This window comes from Danio rerio, chromosome 11 (genome assembly GCF_049306965.1).
Source record: "Danio rerio strain Tuebingen ecotype United States chromosome 11, GRCz12tu, whole genome shotgun sequence".
Lineage (NCBI taxonomy): Eukaryota > Metazoa > Chordata > Actinopteri > Cypriniformes > Danionidae > Danio > Danio rerio.
The window spans coordinates 18374002-18392500 of NC_133186.1; the positions used below are offsets into that span (position 1 = coordinate 18374002).

At 34.8% G+C, this 18499-nt stretch overlaps 1 protein-coding gene and 1 long non-coding RNA gene across 3 annotated transcripts in view; both read left to right on the plus strand.

Annotated features, from left to right (window-relative positions):
* The window catches only part of slc25a26 (solute carrier family 25 member 26), a 116192-nt gene that overhangs the window by 28431 nt on the left and 69262 nt on the right, over window positions 1-18499 (plus strand).
* Window positions 5995-9747, plus strand: LOC137490702 (uncharacterized). Of its 2 annotated transcripts, none has more exons than XR_012387112.1 (6): window positions 5995-6102; window positions 6408-6473; window positions 6994-7054; window positions 7855-7969; window positions 8234-8345; window positions 9425-9747. It is a non-coding gene; the product is annotated as an uncharacterized lncRNA (long non-coding RNA). The 2 variants fall into 2 exon arrangements; XR_011010615.2 differs by having other exon boundaries at window positions 6011-6102; window positions 6408-6463.

Sequence of the window (18499 nt, forward strand, 5' to 3'; positions counted from 1 at the left end):
TTTCTTTCTTAGCTGGATTAGCTTGTCAGATGGTCATTTATTAGACAAAACAAACTAAGCAGCACATCCAGCTTTCCTCAGTTAGTTTCCACAATAATAATAATAATTAAAAAATTAATTAATAATAATGCAGAGCTTGACAATTTTTCTAGCTTCTCTTGTAAAAAAAGATTTGACAATTTATAGATAACAACAATAGTCAAATAAGTATTAAAAGTAACTATAATATGCTCCAATTTTGGTTCTTCACACATTTTTTATTTATTTTATTTATTTTTTATTAATCTTTAAAAAATAAGGTCCAATATTTAGAAGCAAAGTTCCTTGTAAAATGTTTTATATATTTACCAACAATACAGTAGGTCAGTGGAGAAAGTTGACTTCATTTGCGTCAGATTTTACTTGGTCTTAAAGCCTTTTTTGATGGGTTATTTTCACAATTTATGATGGCATAGCAGTCAAAATAGGACAAATGAGCTCATGCATGCAACAAATTCTGGACCTTTGTCAGTGAGGGTTGGGTCTTTTAAACTACCTGAACCCCCACTGGCTAGTACAGTATGTGACAGATTTATTAAGTATTTATTGATTGATCGATTTATTAAGTATTTGTCAGAATGGTTTCTAACATTAAACCAGATTCTCGTCGGTTTCTTTCTCCACTCTTCCTGTGATCTTTAGTTGACACTGAAAGAGCCCCAGAGGTGCAGAACCAGGCCGAGATCAATTTGTCTGCCTAATCCTTGTGTTTATTTTGCTGTTGTTCATTGGTCACGGCGGACTGAACAGCCAACAGGTGGAAGTGTGTATGTTTGACCTGCAGTGCCTCTTCTTCATAACACAAGCAAACCCAGGAGGAGCAGCAGGGCTTTATGCTTGTCTGCTAGATTCACTCTACAGTCAATATCCTGTCAATTTTCCACTTTAACTTCTTTCAGCTGTCATTTCTAGTCATGTTTAGTCATTTGGAATTTGAGAGAGAGTGTGTTATTTTGACCCTTTCAACAAAATTCCTCACAAATTCAATAGTGGTATCGGATAGCTAAATAACTTATATATATATTGTGAATAAGGCCCTATTAAACACCCGGCACAAGACATGTTTGTCGTGATTTATTGCTATTTTTAGACCAGTGCAACCCTAATTTTCACGTTTTGCACCACATTGCACCACATGATTAAATAGAAAGCCCATTTGTGCCATTTTGTGGACGCTAGGGTGTTCTGGTCTAAAAAAGAGGCGTGCTGTGGCTCATTGTTGGCACGTTGCTATTTTGAGGAACTGAAATAGACCACGCCATTGATTAGATATAAGCAGGTCTTATGTCCAGCGCAGAGTGCATTAGTTATGCGCCTTTGTGGTCTAAACGCCTACACATTGCTTTATACACACAGGATGTACAGCAATACACAAATATCTTTACATATGAAAAAAATTAATAATTAAAACATTACAAAAATTATTATTTTCTACATAAATATAAAAACCACTACCTCCATGCCTTCTTCATATCTGGGAGGCTTTTTTTCAGGTTAGTCATGACAATTTGCATGTGTATAATGTCATTATTATTGGCAGTGTTATTTATTATATGCATATTTATATTTGATTTAATTAAAACTAGTTTAGATTTGTCCACATCTCGGGTTTTAAACCCGTCTACATCACTATATGGGGCATAAGAATAGGCTGTGTGTTTGGATATAACTCATTTTTTTGACCACACTTTGTTATTATTGTTCATTTATTGTCATTCATTTATCAAGTTTGCTGTAAATTAGAACTGAATTTAGAATTTTTTTATCAAATCTTAGTGCTTTACAAACTAAATAAATATGTATCTAGCGGATGTCTTCAGTGGAGTGCGTACAACACCGCTTCCTTATCCATGAAATTAAAGGAGTAAAAGTAAAAGAAAGAGAAAGTAAAGAGGCCGAATGGAGAAAGCTCATTCTTTATCCTCGTGCTGCAAATGTTTTGTTTAACTGTTTTCTCATTAGTGAAGCGTTCAGTTTTTCCACTTACAAAGTCCACTATGTAAATAGCAAATGCACCATGCAGGTGATGCAACTGACTCTTAAAAGGAATGGGAAATTAAACTCAGACTGGTTTAATGCACGTTATGCTCTAAACACACCCAAAACTCATTAAGAGAAAAAGCTCAACCCTGTTAGATTATGCGCCACGGTGCAAACTGTATTTTTCCATCCTTAAAATAGCAAAAGTGGATACACACACACACACACTCAAAGTACAATCTGTTTCTTTTCCAAGGCCGAGTGTACTCTCAGTCATCTTGTTAAAACTGGTTAAAACGATGTTATGTACATCCAAACTAGCAGCTTACACACAAAGAAATTGAGGTTAAAAGATTTAACACTTAAAATGGCAACTAGACATAATTAATACATTAGCAAATGACAATATGAACAGTTGTTTTCAATTCTACAATAGTCCAGGTCTACTCAAGAGATCTCCATGACCTCTGACCTCTGCGCACTCACACACACACACACACACACACACACACACACACACACACACACACACACACACACACACACACACACACACACACACACACACACATTACAAAAAACAATTCAGAGACTATATATTTATATACAATGGACCATATGCACAGCTAGTGTTTTCCAGCCAATGATGAACTTCTGGTGAAAGCTTTGTGTAACTATTTTCAATTTCATATTGTTCCTTTTACAGCATCAATGTTGTAATGTAAGTCAAATATAATCAGTTAAATAGAGTTAAGCATCCATTTGTTTTAAAAAGTGTCAAAAGAGATGCAGGCGTCTTTATTAGCAGTAGGCTAGCACAGAAAAGCCATTGAAAATACTGGGGTAAAATTAATTTCCATATTTTAAAGACATGGCTTGGAAAAATTTCATTTAATGCAGTGCTTTTTGTTTGGTCTGATAAACACTTTATATCGTATCTCATCCAGGCAGTGAAGATTGCTGTTTTTAAAGAAAGTCAGATATTAAACGCTGAGATTTTGCATGGGTGACAATTAACAAGAAGCCCAGGGGCTGGCTGACTGAAATTAAAAGTATGTGTGCATATACCAACTTATTTGTCCTGTGACAGAGGAAATCAGATAGAGATGTCAAACAAATATTCAAAGTATTTCCCAAAATGATCCCTGGTAGAAACATATTTGACAGTTTTAATTTAGTTCCTAAGAAAAAATAAAAAAGAAATCTTCTATTTATTTTATTTTACCCTTTAATGTGAATTAATGTTTATTTATTTCACATTCTCGTTAAGTTACATGATTCAAAAAATATAAAGCAAGTGTCGAACATTAATGTGATTAAATTGTATATAAAATAATATTCATATCTAATTGCTTTAGCAGCACTCTTGTCTCAGAGGGTTAAAATTATTTATCAAGGCTGGATTTAATATAAATTCAGATGTTTCATTTTTTCTTCGTAGTCATCCAGTTGGTTAGCTCTGCATCATTACTCTCTGATCCTTTTTATAGTCTCTTTTTTATCTAATTAGCAGACACTAAACATGCTTGCCATGCACATTCCTCAGCATATTTCACATTGCTATATGTGTATGTGTGTGAGAGTGGATGTGGATGTGTGAATACATTATGTATGTATATATGTGCGTTAGCTTTACTGGCTTGTATTTATAGTCTTTTATCTAGTTGGCAGGTTGGCAGAGTTTCTGTTTATTTGAACTACAGCATATATGAGTGAGTGATTTACAGCACACATGTGAAGGCTTGGTTTCTGCTCTCCACCTGAACACATCGTGCCTGCAGCTGTAATATGAGAGTTTGGAGGAATGTATTGTGGTGTCAGGGTAAAGGTGCTGTTCCCATATATTGGCTGCGTATTAAAGAGAGTTGGCGCTGGCATTGAGGGTTGCATGTGAACCGTGACGTGGCAGACCAGCTGTTGCCGAAGCTGTTGGTATGGAAATAAAAGTAGATACAACTCTCTCCAAACCTCAAACTAAACTGCTAATCCGGCTCCCACTGGGCCTGTGAACCTCGTATTGCATATCTACAGCATTGATGGCACTCATAGTCATTCTACTGACTCATGCTTGCCCTTTTAAGCACCATGCAGAAATGAATGGAGAATAGCTTTTAGGCCCCTTTTACACTAGTGCGTTTTAGTTTTAAAACGGCGTTGTAGAATGAAAACGATCCGCGTCCACATTCGCGTTTTACCCAGCGTTTCTGAACATCTCTCCGTCCACACCAAAACGCTGAAAACGCACATCACGTGACCACACACACACTCTCGGGCAAGCGCTCCAGCATTTCTACCCAGATGAGAGCTCTGCTTGTCGGACTGCTCATCACGCATTTCCCGCTGGATCTAATCTCACTATATTTGCTAAACGTGATATTTCATTCATGTTGTTGTCTTTATCTAACGACATAGGCCAATTCCCTGACTTTGGTCATTGACATCTATTAAGTTACTTGTTCACGGGTAACATGTTTTGGTTAAGCGCAAAGTTAAGTTAATGATTAATCCAGGTACATTGACTGATCGCTCGTCTTTATTTCCTACAATGTATAAACTTATTGTATGTTATACTTTTATAATTATCGATTATTAAAACTGCACTGTAAACGATTTCTGTTGTTTTCACGGTATTATACTGCATTTCTCAACAGTTGTTTACTGTATAAGCTGTGCACAGTGTGTTACTGTATATATTGCTGTTTTCACAGCATGATAATGTATTCTCAACATTTCCATACTGTGAACATGATTAACAGTATGCTACTGCAGATTTTACAATGAATTTTGGGAAAAAATCAGTTACTGTGAATCTAAATACAGTACTGCAAATGACCATGAAAAACTCTACACACACTTTATATTATTATTATTATGTTTATTTTATTTTTTGACAAAGTATTTTGTGAAGAAAAATAAAATAACCAGTTTCTTCAGACTGTTCAGTGCATAAAACTGTCCCCTGGTTTTCCATATTTGGGTGTACTGCAACTTAATTTTATAAGGTTAACATGAAAATATTAAATCATTTTTAATCAACATAACTTTGTGCTTAACTAAAACGTAAACTGGAACAAAAGTAATTGATTCATGAAACCAAAGTCAGCTTAAATGTCATAATGACCAGCCTGCTTTAGACGGATTCATGAGGTTAGGGCACCCGTCATCACCATGGAGGTCACATCTCCGCATTTTCAAAACAATATTTTAAAATACGCACCATCCCTATAAATAAACCACAGACTTGAGTTTACAACAACTACATTCCCGCATGAAAAACGGTTAAAACTAAATTTCATAACACATTCATTATAGAGCCATCTAAGACCGGGGCAAGTCTCACATGTCTAGCCGATTATAACCTCGTTTCGCCGGATACATGAGTGATGATGGACACCCTGGAGGTCAGAATCTCCGCTATCGGCAAAGCACGCTTAAAATTTACACATGATATCTATAAATAAACCACAGATTTGAGTTTGTAAGAACTACATTCTCGCATGAAACACTGTTGAAATTTCATTTCGTTACATATTAAACGCAATATTTATAATATTAGCTGGGCTTTCTCATCCGCCATTACCATTTGCTTGTTGATGTGAAATGAATTCTGGGAGAAAAAAAAAAATATTTATATATAATTCTCAAAACACTTCAAACGAACTTTATTCTTATTGTCAATGTCAGATATATGTAATAATTTCGCTGGTAAAGTGAATAAAAAACAATGTTACTATATTGTAATCAATATCACGTTTGCACTGGTTCGGTTCAGCACTCGAGCAACTCTGAATCGTATTGAACCGAATTGAACCGTTTGCTTGGGAATTATTTGATCACACGTGTTCACAAGCACATTCAGCAATATGCAATTAGTGTATAATTAGTGTATAAATGCTTGTGGCCAAGCAGTATAACGAAATAGTAATCATATACAAAAAGGAATCGGTTTTAGGCGGATTCGATTCTTTACTGTTCACTAAGGAGCCGATTCATAGAACCGAACGGACACGTCTCGACATGCAGGCAACGGCTCTCCTAATTTGAAATTCACCTGTCGTCTTTCATCCAGCGAATTCATCCTCGGTAAGTGTTTTAAAGTCAAATTCTGTCCGTTAAAGGATTGTTTTATAAGTATTTCTGTGTATTGTGTGTGTAATTTAAAATAATTAACCAAGTGACATTAGGTTCTTATGTTATGTCACGCTATCCGTTAACAAACGGTATTTTAAACAAGAAATAACAGACGCCAGGCGGTCATTGTAGTGTTTGCGAGGTATTAGATACAGTGAGTTTATCTTGAGTGAGTTTTTGACCATACGTTAAGTTACCTGAAAATAAAAACATAACTTTAAATTATTGTAACTGCATTAATGAATTCTCTATTTCAGCACAACACTGAGATGAAGGCGAAGTCACCATGAAAAGTTAAACGTTTACCGTTAAGGTAAGCTCTGGTCTTCACATAGTCATTATGACTAAGCTTTCATTATGGTAAAATTTTTCAACTGTAAGTTAGTTATTTAAACTAAACTCATAATGAAATGAGTCTTAACTGTTTTATTAAATGGAGCTGAAAATTAAATGCAGTTGAATTATTTTAAGCTAACGTTAATATTAACAAAATACATATTAATTGTCTATTTCTCAATAATGTTAATGAGCTTGATGTATAGCGTGTCATTAATTGTACATTTAATTTTTGGTGTTCAGGTGTACCTGAGGTGAGTGTACGTTCTGAGCACACAGATATAAGCCAAAGTCATTATCACTATATATATATATATATATATATATATATATATATATATATATATATATATATATATCCATCCTATTCTAAGTGAAATTGATGGGGTCAGGGAATGATTTGTGTACAAATGTATTTTAACCCCATACAGATTGGTATGGTTGTACCATAGATTTAGATTAATGTTAAGTCTTATTTTACTCTTATTATATTTATCTGTTTTTCAGCTACAGTAATTGATGTTGAAAAAACTGATGCAACCAATCACTCCTCACTTGATTATTCAAGGTAATGTTGATGTCTTCCTCATTTTGATTAGATTTTTAAATGTCAAGTTGTTCACAGATTTGTTGTGAGAAGTTTCATGTACAACCTCTTTTTCTTCTTCCAGCAGTTCCTAAGATAAAAAAATCTGGTGTTAAAACAGCCACAGCTATGCTATTTGCCTACACAGTGCTGAGTAAATATTAGACAAACGTTTTTTTCTATAACTGCTGTCTTTGTGTTTATTAGCAATTTTACTGGGCGTATGTGTTTTTTTTTTTTTTTCAAACAGCCTGGAAACTGTAAGTTTAGTTCAATATGTTATTTTATGCTATTCATTTTTGTCTTAACATGGATTGCATGTTGAAGCTATCGTTTTATAGTGGGAAAATGTAAAAGAGAATCACTGAATACAATGGCATAATGATTCTGCTTGTTCAAAGAAGGTACTTGATTTAGTTTTCCTCAAGCGACACATCAGTTTTTATGACTATTGCTTGACACTTGAATTGAAGGGACAGTTCACCCCAAAATGAAAATAATAGCATCTTTGGCATCCTCCACTTGTTTCAAAATAGTTATACATTTAATTTGTTCCGTTGAACACAAACTCGTATTTTTTAAAGAAATTTGGTTCAAATATGGATGTCAATAGTTATTGGTTACTAACACTTTTCAAAATATCTGCTTTAGTGTTTAACAGAAATTTAAATGGATTTAAAACACGTGGAGTAATGGTGGCAAAAAAGTAAACTATCCTTTTAAATATTTTATTCTGAGACTTATTTATATATGTCTTGTCTTTTGTCATATTGTCTTTCTAGCTCAGATTGTGATGAACCTGGAATGTGACACCAGTTAGTCTTAAGACAAGAACCGAATAAAGCACAGATGTGGAGGGATTTGCAGCCAAACTTACTGGAGGGAAGGAACCTTTAGGTAAAAGCACCTGCTTTATTTAGATCTGAAGTATTTTATTTGACATAGAGATTTATTGTTTTAATTCTAATTTAAAGCAAACAAGGTTGAGCACCCCTGGTCTAAAAGCTCAAAAATGCTGTTTCCGTGATAAGGTAAAATGTAGTTGAGAAATAGATTCATTAGGATCAATGCTTAAAGTAAACATTTTCTTCTCTCTGTAGACCAAACATGTTTACTATTCCTCACATTTTAATAAATTGTTTCTGTTTTTGTTTCTTACAGTGTGGGTGAACATACTACCTGGATGTCCAACAAAGGCTGCACAAGAGCTCATTTGATAGCACATATTCTGTCCTGTCTACATCTCTGATGACCTGGAAGTGCTTCGACATCAGTGAGTAATACATCTTTATATTGTCATGCATACAGGATTTCTGTAAGCTTAGCTTTAATTTTAGTTTCTAATCAGCAGTGACTGTTTTAAAAAATTAAGTATTTAAATTATTCTCAACGTTTTACTGATGCTGTGCACAGTAACGTTGTGATGGTTTAGTTTGAGGAAATGTCACTAGAGGGTTTGTATAAAAAATAAATAAATAAATAAATTGTATGAAATGACTCGATAAAATGTTTATTTGTCTCACTGACATGCCATCACTGCTGCATATTAAAATACAGTAATACGAATTGACAGCAGAATATTACCACAAACATTTCATGAAGTAGGCTAGACTGCTCTTTAGTTTTCTGCTCAACTTTAACACATTTCCTCGTGTCGCTGAGCCTCTCTGCAGATTTTGCCAAAAATGAATGCTTAGTGATTACTTTGTTTTATGCAAACCAAATATCAGTAACTTATCATTAGCATTATTTTAAAAAATCACCCACGGCTTTCATGTTCTCTAACGCAATCTTATCTGTAAGTTAGAAGTGGATTTATACGTGTTAAAAGCCTAAAAGTATTTAATTAACATTAGTCACGTTAAATTAGATTATTTTTATTTATTTAATTTTAAATATGTAGCCTCTTATAGTGAGAATGAACTGTGTTTACCCCTCTTAAATCCATGGAAGCACTAGTAGTGTGATCATGGAATCAGATATTCGAGCTATACAGAGTCGGACATTAAGTTAAGATGAGACTTTATTTTTTACACACCTGTGTGGACACCTGACTAGCGATCTTCAAGAACAATGCCCGCTGATCTTTTCCCCATTAACGTTAGTGTAATTGTGAATTAACAACAAACTGTATTTCACCAACAAAAACAATTAAAAAAACTGTTATATATATTATAACTGTTATATATATTTATATATATATATATATATATATATATATATATATATATATATATATATATATATATATATATAAACAACAGTGCAGTGTTTCGTTTCTGAATGAATTAAATGGTTTGAGGGATGATTAGTTTTTACTCCAGTGATTAATTTTGCTTGTCATTTTTGCAGGATCATCAGAAGTGCTGCTGCCCTTTTTTACTGTCCCTTTCCACATCATTTGGCCTTCATCATGTCTTGTAGCAGTATTTTCACCTGTTTTTAAAATTGTAATAATTTTTGATGCATTAATTGTTGACTGGTTTTAATGATCAATTTTTTATTAGTGTTCTGTTGCTCTGTTATATTGAATTACTGCTACTGTTTTAGCATGGTTTACACAATAAACCTTTATTGTGAAGTTAAAGTTTCAGTTTCTTTATTTTTCTTGTATTTCTTGAACAGTTAAAATAACACTTGTGCAATTTTTGAACATTTTTACCCATTATAAAGTAGCACTATTAAATAAAATAAAATAACATTTAATAACTGTAAAATACTATACAGTAATAATGAAAGTAACGTTAAAATACCGTAGTTCTTCATGGTAAAAATGTACAATAAAATACTGTTTTCAGTTTTGCAGTATGTGTATCACTACTGTAATTGGTGTTACAGTAAAAATCAACAACAGTAAAATGATGTATTACATTTTACAGTAAATGTAATACTAATGTAATTAGTATTACAGTAATGTTACTGTTTTATGAAATACAGCAGCTACTGGATAATTGTTGCCAGTAACTTACTGTTAATTTAACAAGAAATCGTTTACAGTGTGATATTCAGCAAAAGAGAGGGTGCGTTTCGTATTTTCACTGAAATTGAAAGGAGGCAGTTGTTATCGGCTCCGTTTTGTTATAAATATCCACACAGTGAAGATGACGCTCATGCAGCACGACACCTCAACATTTCTTCTGTCTGTTAAGTTGCTAATATTAAAAAGAAAATAGGCAGTTCCTTAAATCATGTTTACATTTTATTGTTGAGAAAGTGAAACAACGTAGCCAAGGTGATGTGAATGAAGTTATAAAGTACACTGTTCCCTTTGAAGATTTACCCGTGTCCTCGGTATAGTCTGTTTTCCATATCAAACTGAGAAGGGGGAGACTGCAGCCTTGATCAAACTTGCGAAGTCTTAACTTACAAGAAGAGGATGCGAGACTGAACTGTGTGTGGGCTACTTAATATTGAGGAAAAGCCCCAATCAGATAGGCGAACGTTTGCAGCCCCGCCTCCGTTTTCAGATGTCTCCGTCTTTCCCCATCCACACTGAGACGGAGCAGCAGCGTTTTAGAATGAAAACGGCCTCTCCAGCGTTTTCAAAAAGCTCAGTTTTCGGCGCTCGAGAACTCCGGCGTAGTGTGGACGGATGGCGTAACCGTAGCAAAACGTATGCGTTTTCAAACTAAAACGCACTAGTGTAAACGGGGCCTTAGATTCAATTCAGTGCATGTATATGAGGCATGTATATGGGTTGCAGACAGAGTGCAGAAGTTGTAATATAAAAACATTTCTTGATTTACACTGTTAACAATTTAACTTATTGTAAATCAATTACAGCACAAATACTGTATTTACATTTCCAGCACCATTTACCTGGCTCTATATGTATTTACAGTGTTGTATATCTTTACTGTAAAATATACAGAAATGTTCATAATGCAACCTTAAATTACAGTATCATACTGCATAACTGTCCTACAACAAGATTCAGTTCATATTACAGTTCAGTTTGCCAGTAACTACTGTAAAATATACAGTGATTTCAGTGTTGGGCAAGCCACTTGAAAAATGTAGAGAGTTAAGCTATTAGCTACTCTACTTACAATGTAGCTTAACTACACTAAAAGCTACCCCCTGGGAAATGTAGCAAGCTAAGCTAAAATCTACATGGCAAAAGTAGCTTGGCTACATCTAAGCTATTTTTACAATTTTCATTTTTAAATCTAAGCAACCTTTATCCAAGTCAGTCATATCTTGGTAATCAATAAAACGGTCAATGAAACATGAGGCATAATAGTTCAGTTCAGTTATTTACTATAAATAATATGCTGTACCAAACAAAAACACATTATAGTATATAATAGTGTGTGTGTGTGTGTGTGTGTGTGTGTGTGTGTGTGTGTGTGTGTGTGTGTGTGTGTGTGTGTGTGTGTGTGTGTGTGTGTGTGTGTRTATATATATATATATATATATATATATATATATATATATATATATATATATATATATATATTCGTGCTGTCAATCGATTTTAAAAAATTAACTAATTAATCACACTTTTTTAAAACCAATCGTGATTAATCGCAATTAATCAAAATTTAAAGATTGAAACTTGTAATTTTGGCTTTTCGAATGTAAAACTAATGTAAATGCAAGACAAAAACTATTTAAATTAATAATATAATTGTTTATTCGAATTTTTGTTTAACTTGTAACACAGATTTCTTCATGTAAACAACATACCCACAAAAAAACATCAAGATCCTGTTTGACAGCCAAATTTATTACAGAAATAAAAACACAGGCATGTAAATGCTATTTAAATTTTAAAACAATCAATGCCAATAAAGAACAAATTGATTTCCATGTTAGATTCTAAGTGGACTGCAAAAAATGCCAAAATACAGGCATTACAGATATGGAAAATTATAATAATAATAATAAAGTATTGAATACAAACAATTGTACTTATTGCAGGGCCAGGACAAAACAAATCGGCCCTGGCACTTTGGGCTAGAGTGGCCCACTACATCAATCAAAATGTTCCCCATCTGTGCATGCCCTTGAATATTTTTACTAACTCTCATTCTATAAAAGCACAAAAGCCATATGTAGGAAACAACGAGAGTTGACAAATTAAAAACGTAAATTTTTTATTTATTATTATTATAATAAAATTATAATCCACACTGGAAGTCCATCTTATGTGTGCCTGTGTGTTTTTAAGGAGCCTAATAAATAATCAAAATAAAAACTGCCTGCTGACGCACACAGTTAATGTTGATTAATAAAATTAAGATAAATAATTAAAGCAATGTGTCAGAGACCCTTAAAAATGTTTAACTCAACAATGAAACCTCAAACGTAGCTAAAAGATTTTACTTTGTCAATCAAATGAACTTAAACAATTGAAAAATGCAAGAAATATTTGTTTGGGCCTGAACTACAAAACTAAATGTAAAAAAAAGTTGCTTAAGTTGCACACTAGTTTGGTCATGCATAAATATCATTATAACCATATTGTATAAATATTATTGTCACTATAAGCCTACATCATGCTGACAATCAAAAACACAATGTCATGATATCCCATGCGATTGTCTTCTGACCGAGTGGATCTTAAAATACATGAATGACACTCCTTATAGAGCTTGAGAAGCAGACATTCTTTATAATGTGTAAAACAAAGACTTGCAGTCTTTGTAACAGCATAGGAGGACGTTGCCGCAGGCCGTGGTGCAGATTAAAAGTAAAAAAAAAAAAAAGTACATGTGTATGGACAGATAAATAACTAGATAGAATAGACAGGAATATATTGATCTGTGCTCCGCTGCACGCTGCAAAGTGCAGACTCAAAATTCAAATGCCTGCTCATCGCTTCTGCTCTCCCGCTCGTGAGAAACAGGCGTGAATCTCGACTATGTTGACAAATACACACCTACGTTGCACGCTACACAGAGCCCAACATGGAAGTTTGTGATTGGGTCAGCCCAATGTCAATAAAGAAAAGAACCAATGGGCTGTAGATTATGCCACATGGGCCGCTCTGTCCGGAAAAGAAACATCTTACTTTCAGAGCGTCACAGCTCACAGGATCGTCAATCACATAGTCAGACAGTCTGCTAAGTGTTTTATGGGCCGATCAGATCATAAGAAGATGATCAGCCCGGCCCAAAAAGTACGTCAGTCTAGCGGGAAACTGCCCGGTTTGCCAGATGGCCTGTCCGCCCCTGTCCACAACAGGAAAAAAACCCCCAAAAAAAACGTAGATTGCGTTAATTTTTTTTTGCGCGTTAGTCATTGGGCTCTATTTTGACGGTCCATGCTCAAAGCGTGGAGCATGGTCTACATAGGTTGAGTTTATTTTCTTAATGAGTTATAGGTGTGTTTTGAGAATAAACCAATTAGAATCTCATTTCCCATTCCCTTTAAGAGCCAGTTGTATCGCGCCATAAGCACATTTGCTATTGACATGACGTAAAGTAAGTGTAAGAGGAAAAACGGAGCATTTCACTAGCAAGAAAGCAGTTAATCAGAGCATCTACAGCGCAAGAATGAGAGATAAGGCATCTCATAATTCACTTTTACTTTTGCTCTCATGGATAGAGAAACCTTGTAAGCACAGACATCAATTAGCCTATAAATAATTATATATATATATATATATATATATATATATATATATATATATATATATATATCCTAATTATATTCTATATGTATCTTTAATATTTAAATTCTTTTTCATATGTAAAGATATTTGCGTATTGCTCTACATCTTGTGTGCATTAAGCAGTGTGTAAGCGAGGCGCACTGCGCCGGACTTTATACTGGCTTTGTTGTGGTCTAAAGAACAGACTATTACAGTTTCTCAAAATAGCAACGTGCCAAAACACGCCTGCTTTTTTAGACCAGAACGCATATGGGCGCACATATGAGCGCAAATGCATTTGCTATTAAAACAGCGTGGCACAACACCTCAAAACGACTCTTGCGCAGAGTTAAAACTAGCAAATAACAATTGCGTTGCGCCTTACGCCACATTGCGCCGGGTGTTGGATAGGGCCCATTTTCTTGTCGGCTTAGTCCCTTTATTAATTCGGGGTCTCCACAGCGAAATGAACCACCAACTCATCCAGCAAGTTTTTACGCAGCCGCAACCCATCTCTGGGAAACATCCACACACACATTCACACACATACTCATACACTACGGACAATTAAGCATACCCAATTCACCTGTAACGCATGTCTTTGGATTGTGGGGGAAACCGGAGCACCCGGAGGAAACCCACGCGAACGCAGGGAGAAGATGCAATCTCCACACAGAAACGGCAACTGAGCCAAGGCTCGAACCACCGACCCAGCAACCTTCTTGCTGTGAGGTACCTACTGCGCCACTGCTTCATTCCCTTTAATGCGTTAATTATTTTAAATTAATAGCATGCGTTAACGCACTAATTTTGACACCACTAATATATGTATATATATATATATATAAGAACTTTTTGAGGTATAGTCACAGGGAATCCTGCTTCAGAAATAACCCATCACCCTCAGTCATCTTTCCATCAAGTAAGTTTCACCAGAGGTGGCAGTAGCCCACCAAACACTTTGTTGTCGAACACCGTAAAACAGGAAGAAAAAGAAATCTTCATTCTCGCCATCATATGGATTTACTTTCATCAGCTAGACACCGGCCTCACAGCTCCGTGAATGTTGGTGCCATCACTTATTGATCCGCGATCGGTAAACGTAGCTTGTGTGGACGCTACTGCGCTACTTGACTAATAAAATAGTTTCGCTGCTCAAAAGCTATTTAGAAATTTAGAAAGTAGCAACGCTACCGCCACGCTACTGAGAAATGTAGTTAAGCTAGTAGTGTCACTATTTGTAGCGAAGCTACTGCCCAACACAGAGTAATTTTCACAATGCAACCTTAAATTACAGTAACAGAATGTTTAACTGGTTTGAAGTACAGCTAGTTTAAAGCTCAAGTAGTTTGAACATTTACTGATAGTTGTAACTCCTAGTAATTTTCTATAGTGGCAAAAAATAGTATGGAAATCAATGGCTACTAGTTTTTAGTATTAATCACAATGTCTTCTTTTTTTTTTTCGTTGAACCCCAAAAAAAACTCAACCAGATTAAGAACAAATGGAGGGAGTATAAATGATCACTGAATTAAAATGTATAGGGCAAATGCTCCTTCTTAAAAAAATCTTCTGTCCAGTAGTGTCTAAGGATAAGGTTTGTAAATGAATGTTCTTTCCCTAGCACTACAAAAGCAGTCCGATCAAATCTCAAATAAACACTCAAAATATTTTAGACCCCATTCACACCTGTATTTAGTATCATTTTTTTCAACTTTGTTTTTATTGATTTTAATTATATTACGAAACCTGCCAAATACAGAATATTAACTTGCATAATATTTCACAATGTACTTGTCCACCCCAACCTTTGTTAAACAGAAATAACATTTAAAATAAATTATAAAATGGGCGTCACGTTGGCGCAGTAGGTAGCTCGATCACCACACAGCAAGAAGGTTTCTGGTTCGAGCCCCAGCTGGGTCAGTTAGCTTTTCTGTGTGAAGTTTGCATGTTTTCCCTGTGTTGGCGTATAGATTTCCTTTGATTGTTCCGGTTTCCCCTACAGTCCAAACACATGTGCTATAGGTGAATTGAATGAGCTAAATTGGCCCTAGTTTATTTGTGTGAAAGTGTGTGAATGGGTGTTGGGTTGTGGGTGGAAGGGCATCCGCTGTGTAAAACATATGCTGGATAAATTAGGGGTTCATTCCGCTGTGGCGACCCCTGATCAATAAAAGGGACTATAAGCTAAAAAGAAAATGAATGAATGAATAATTTATAAAATAAAATAGAAAACTATATACAAACATTTAATGAATACATTTTAAATTGACCAATGTGCATATGTGTATATAGTAAAAATAAATACATAGAATAAATGTAGTATCATTTACTTAAAAATAAATGCATTTTAACAGCAGGTGTAAACAGAGCCTCTTTAAAAAACAACTTGTGTCTAACTCTTGAGAAAAAGTTGCACTGTGAACCAGACTTTACGCCGACAGTCAAGAGTCTGGCTCCTTGAGACTATTTGCAACTTGAATAAAATAACCCAGGAGAATTTAGTCTGGTTTGCAGATGGAGCTGATGTAGTGTAGAGAGGTTTGGGCCAAGGTGTAGAAAGGTTTAGTTATGTGTGTGTGTGTGTGTGTGTGTGTGTGTGTGTGTGTGTGTGTGTGTGTGTGTGTGTGTGTGTGTGTGTGTGTGTGTGTGTGTGTGTGTGTGTGTGTGTGTCTGTGTGTGTCTGTGTGTCTGTGTGTGTCTGTGTGTGTGTGTCTGTGTGTGTGTGTGTGTGTGTGTGTGTGTGTGTGTGTGTGTGTGTCTGTGTGTCTGTGTGTCTGTGTGTCTGTGTGTCTGTGTGTGTGTGTGTGTGTGTCTGTGTGATGAGTAGACTCTGCATGAGCCTCGTCCGCTCTTTCCCCTCTCTGAGGGACTGGTTTTGGCGGGTCTTCTCACAACACTGTTGATCAGCATTAGAGGAATCCTCTTATGTGATATTGTTGAACAAGACACTTCATTTGTCTGGGTTTTCCTGACTGGAATTGGACACAGACCTTTGCATGTGTGGAAAAGACCCAACTCACGTATGAGGTAGCAGCATAACATAGAGATTGATGCATAGTTCATGCTGTTGGTGTGCAGTTAGGACTCCTATTCCTTCTTGACTTCAATCTGTCTTCCAGTTGATTCGTTTCTCATGCCGGGACCTCTATCTAACACTGCTGTTAAATGATCCTTTTACCCACAATGCACTGCAGGACTTGTTCCTCTCTCTGAGCGCAAAACTAGCTCCTCACATTAAGTTTTCTGAAAAGGGACACCTAGAAAGGTCTGAATGTTGATTTTTTCTGTTCAGCATCATATGATCTGTTAAATACCCTCAAGTATATAATGGTTTTGTTGACTTGATCAATGTTTTAGTATGGTTAATCCAGACCATTCTCTTAAACTGATGCTAAACAATGTTCTCCGATGTTCACATGTGCTTTATTTTATGAGTTGTAGACAGCTGTGGTGCTTTAGTAAAAAATAATCACTCAATTTTAGCTGTTTATATCACATGGAGGCAATCATTTGATCATCAGGGGCCAAGCACTTTCTTCTCAGGCTTCTTTCTGTTCTTTTGAAAATCTTCAGATGATGCAGACAAAAAGTTGCAGTTTTCAAATGGGCTAGTCAGATTCTTGAATAACATGACATAAATTTACATTGTGGATGTGAGACCATATCTCTGCAATGTATCAAAATATTTTGGCCAAATTTGATGACCCATGACCGGGGATTACCACTCTACATTTCTACATTTTTCACTCTATAATTTTTTTTTGAAACCACGAAAAATTACTTAAACATATGTTTGACTGCAATTTCTAGGTAAAATGAAAAATGCTGCGCAGTATGACACAAACAATTTTTTTTTTTTTACACTAAAGATATTTACAGGCTTCCCACACTTCTTGAAAGCATACTTAGATTTCATAAATATAGTTGAAGTGAGAATTATTAGCCCCCCTCAATTATTAGCCTCCCTGTTTATTTATTGTTTTCACCATTGTCTGTTTAACAGAGATAAGATTCTTTCAAGACACTTCTATACAGCTTAAAGTGACATTTAAAGGCTTAACTATGTTAATTAGGTTAACTGGGTAGGTTAGAGTAAATAGGCAAGTATTGTATAATGATGGTTTGTTCTGTAGACTATCGGAAAAAAATAGCTGAAAGGGGCTAATAATTTTGTCCTTAAATTATTTTTTTTTAATTTAAAGTTTTTTATCCTTGCCTAAATAAAACAAATAAGTCTTTCGCCAGAAGAAAAAATATTATCAGACATACTGTGAATATTTCCTTGCTCTGTTAAACATCATTTGAGAAATATTTAAAAGAGAAAAAATATTAAAGGAGGGCTAATAATTCTGACTTCAACTGTATGTATAAATACATATGGATTCAAGGCCTGGTAAGTAATGAAAACAAACATAGGTCATTGAAAGTGCTTGAATTAAATTTGAGATTTAAAAGCATCATGAAAAAAAGAGTAATTCTTGATTTAAAAACCTTACATTTAAAACTTGTACAAGAGCTATGACAAATGATGCACATTTTATAAATCACTTTTGAATATTACATTTTAAATTCAACAAATTTGCTTAAAGCTCTTTGAACATGACTGTTTAAACTGTCTGCATTTTTGAAAATTAAGAAAACATCATCATGACATTTTATGTAAATATTGTGTAAATGAAATGTTAAGTACAGTAAGGACTTTCATGGTGCTACTTATGCAGGTGGTGTGAAATACAAAGTTACTTGAATTGAAATTAATGGTGCTTTAAAAGTCTTTGGAACTCTTAAATCTGATGTTTATGAAAGGATGGGAACCCTCTACA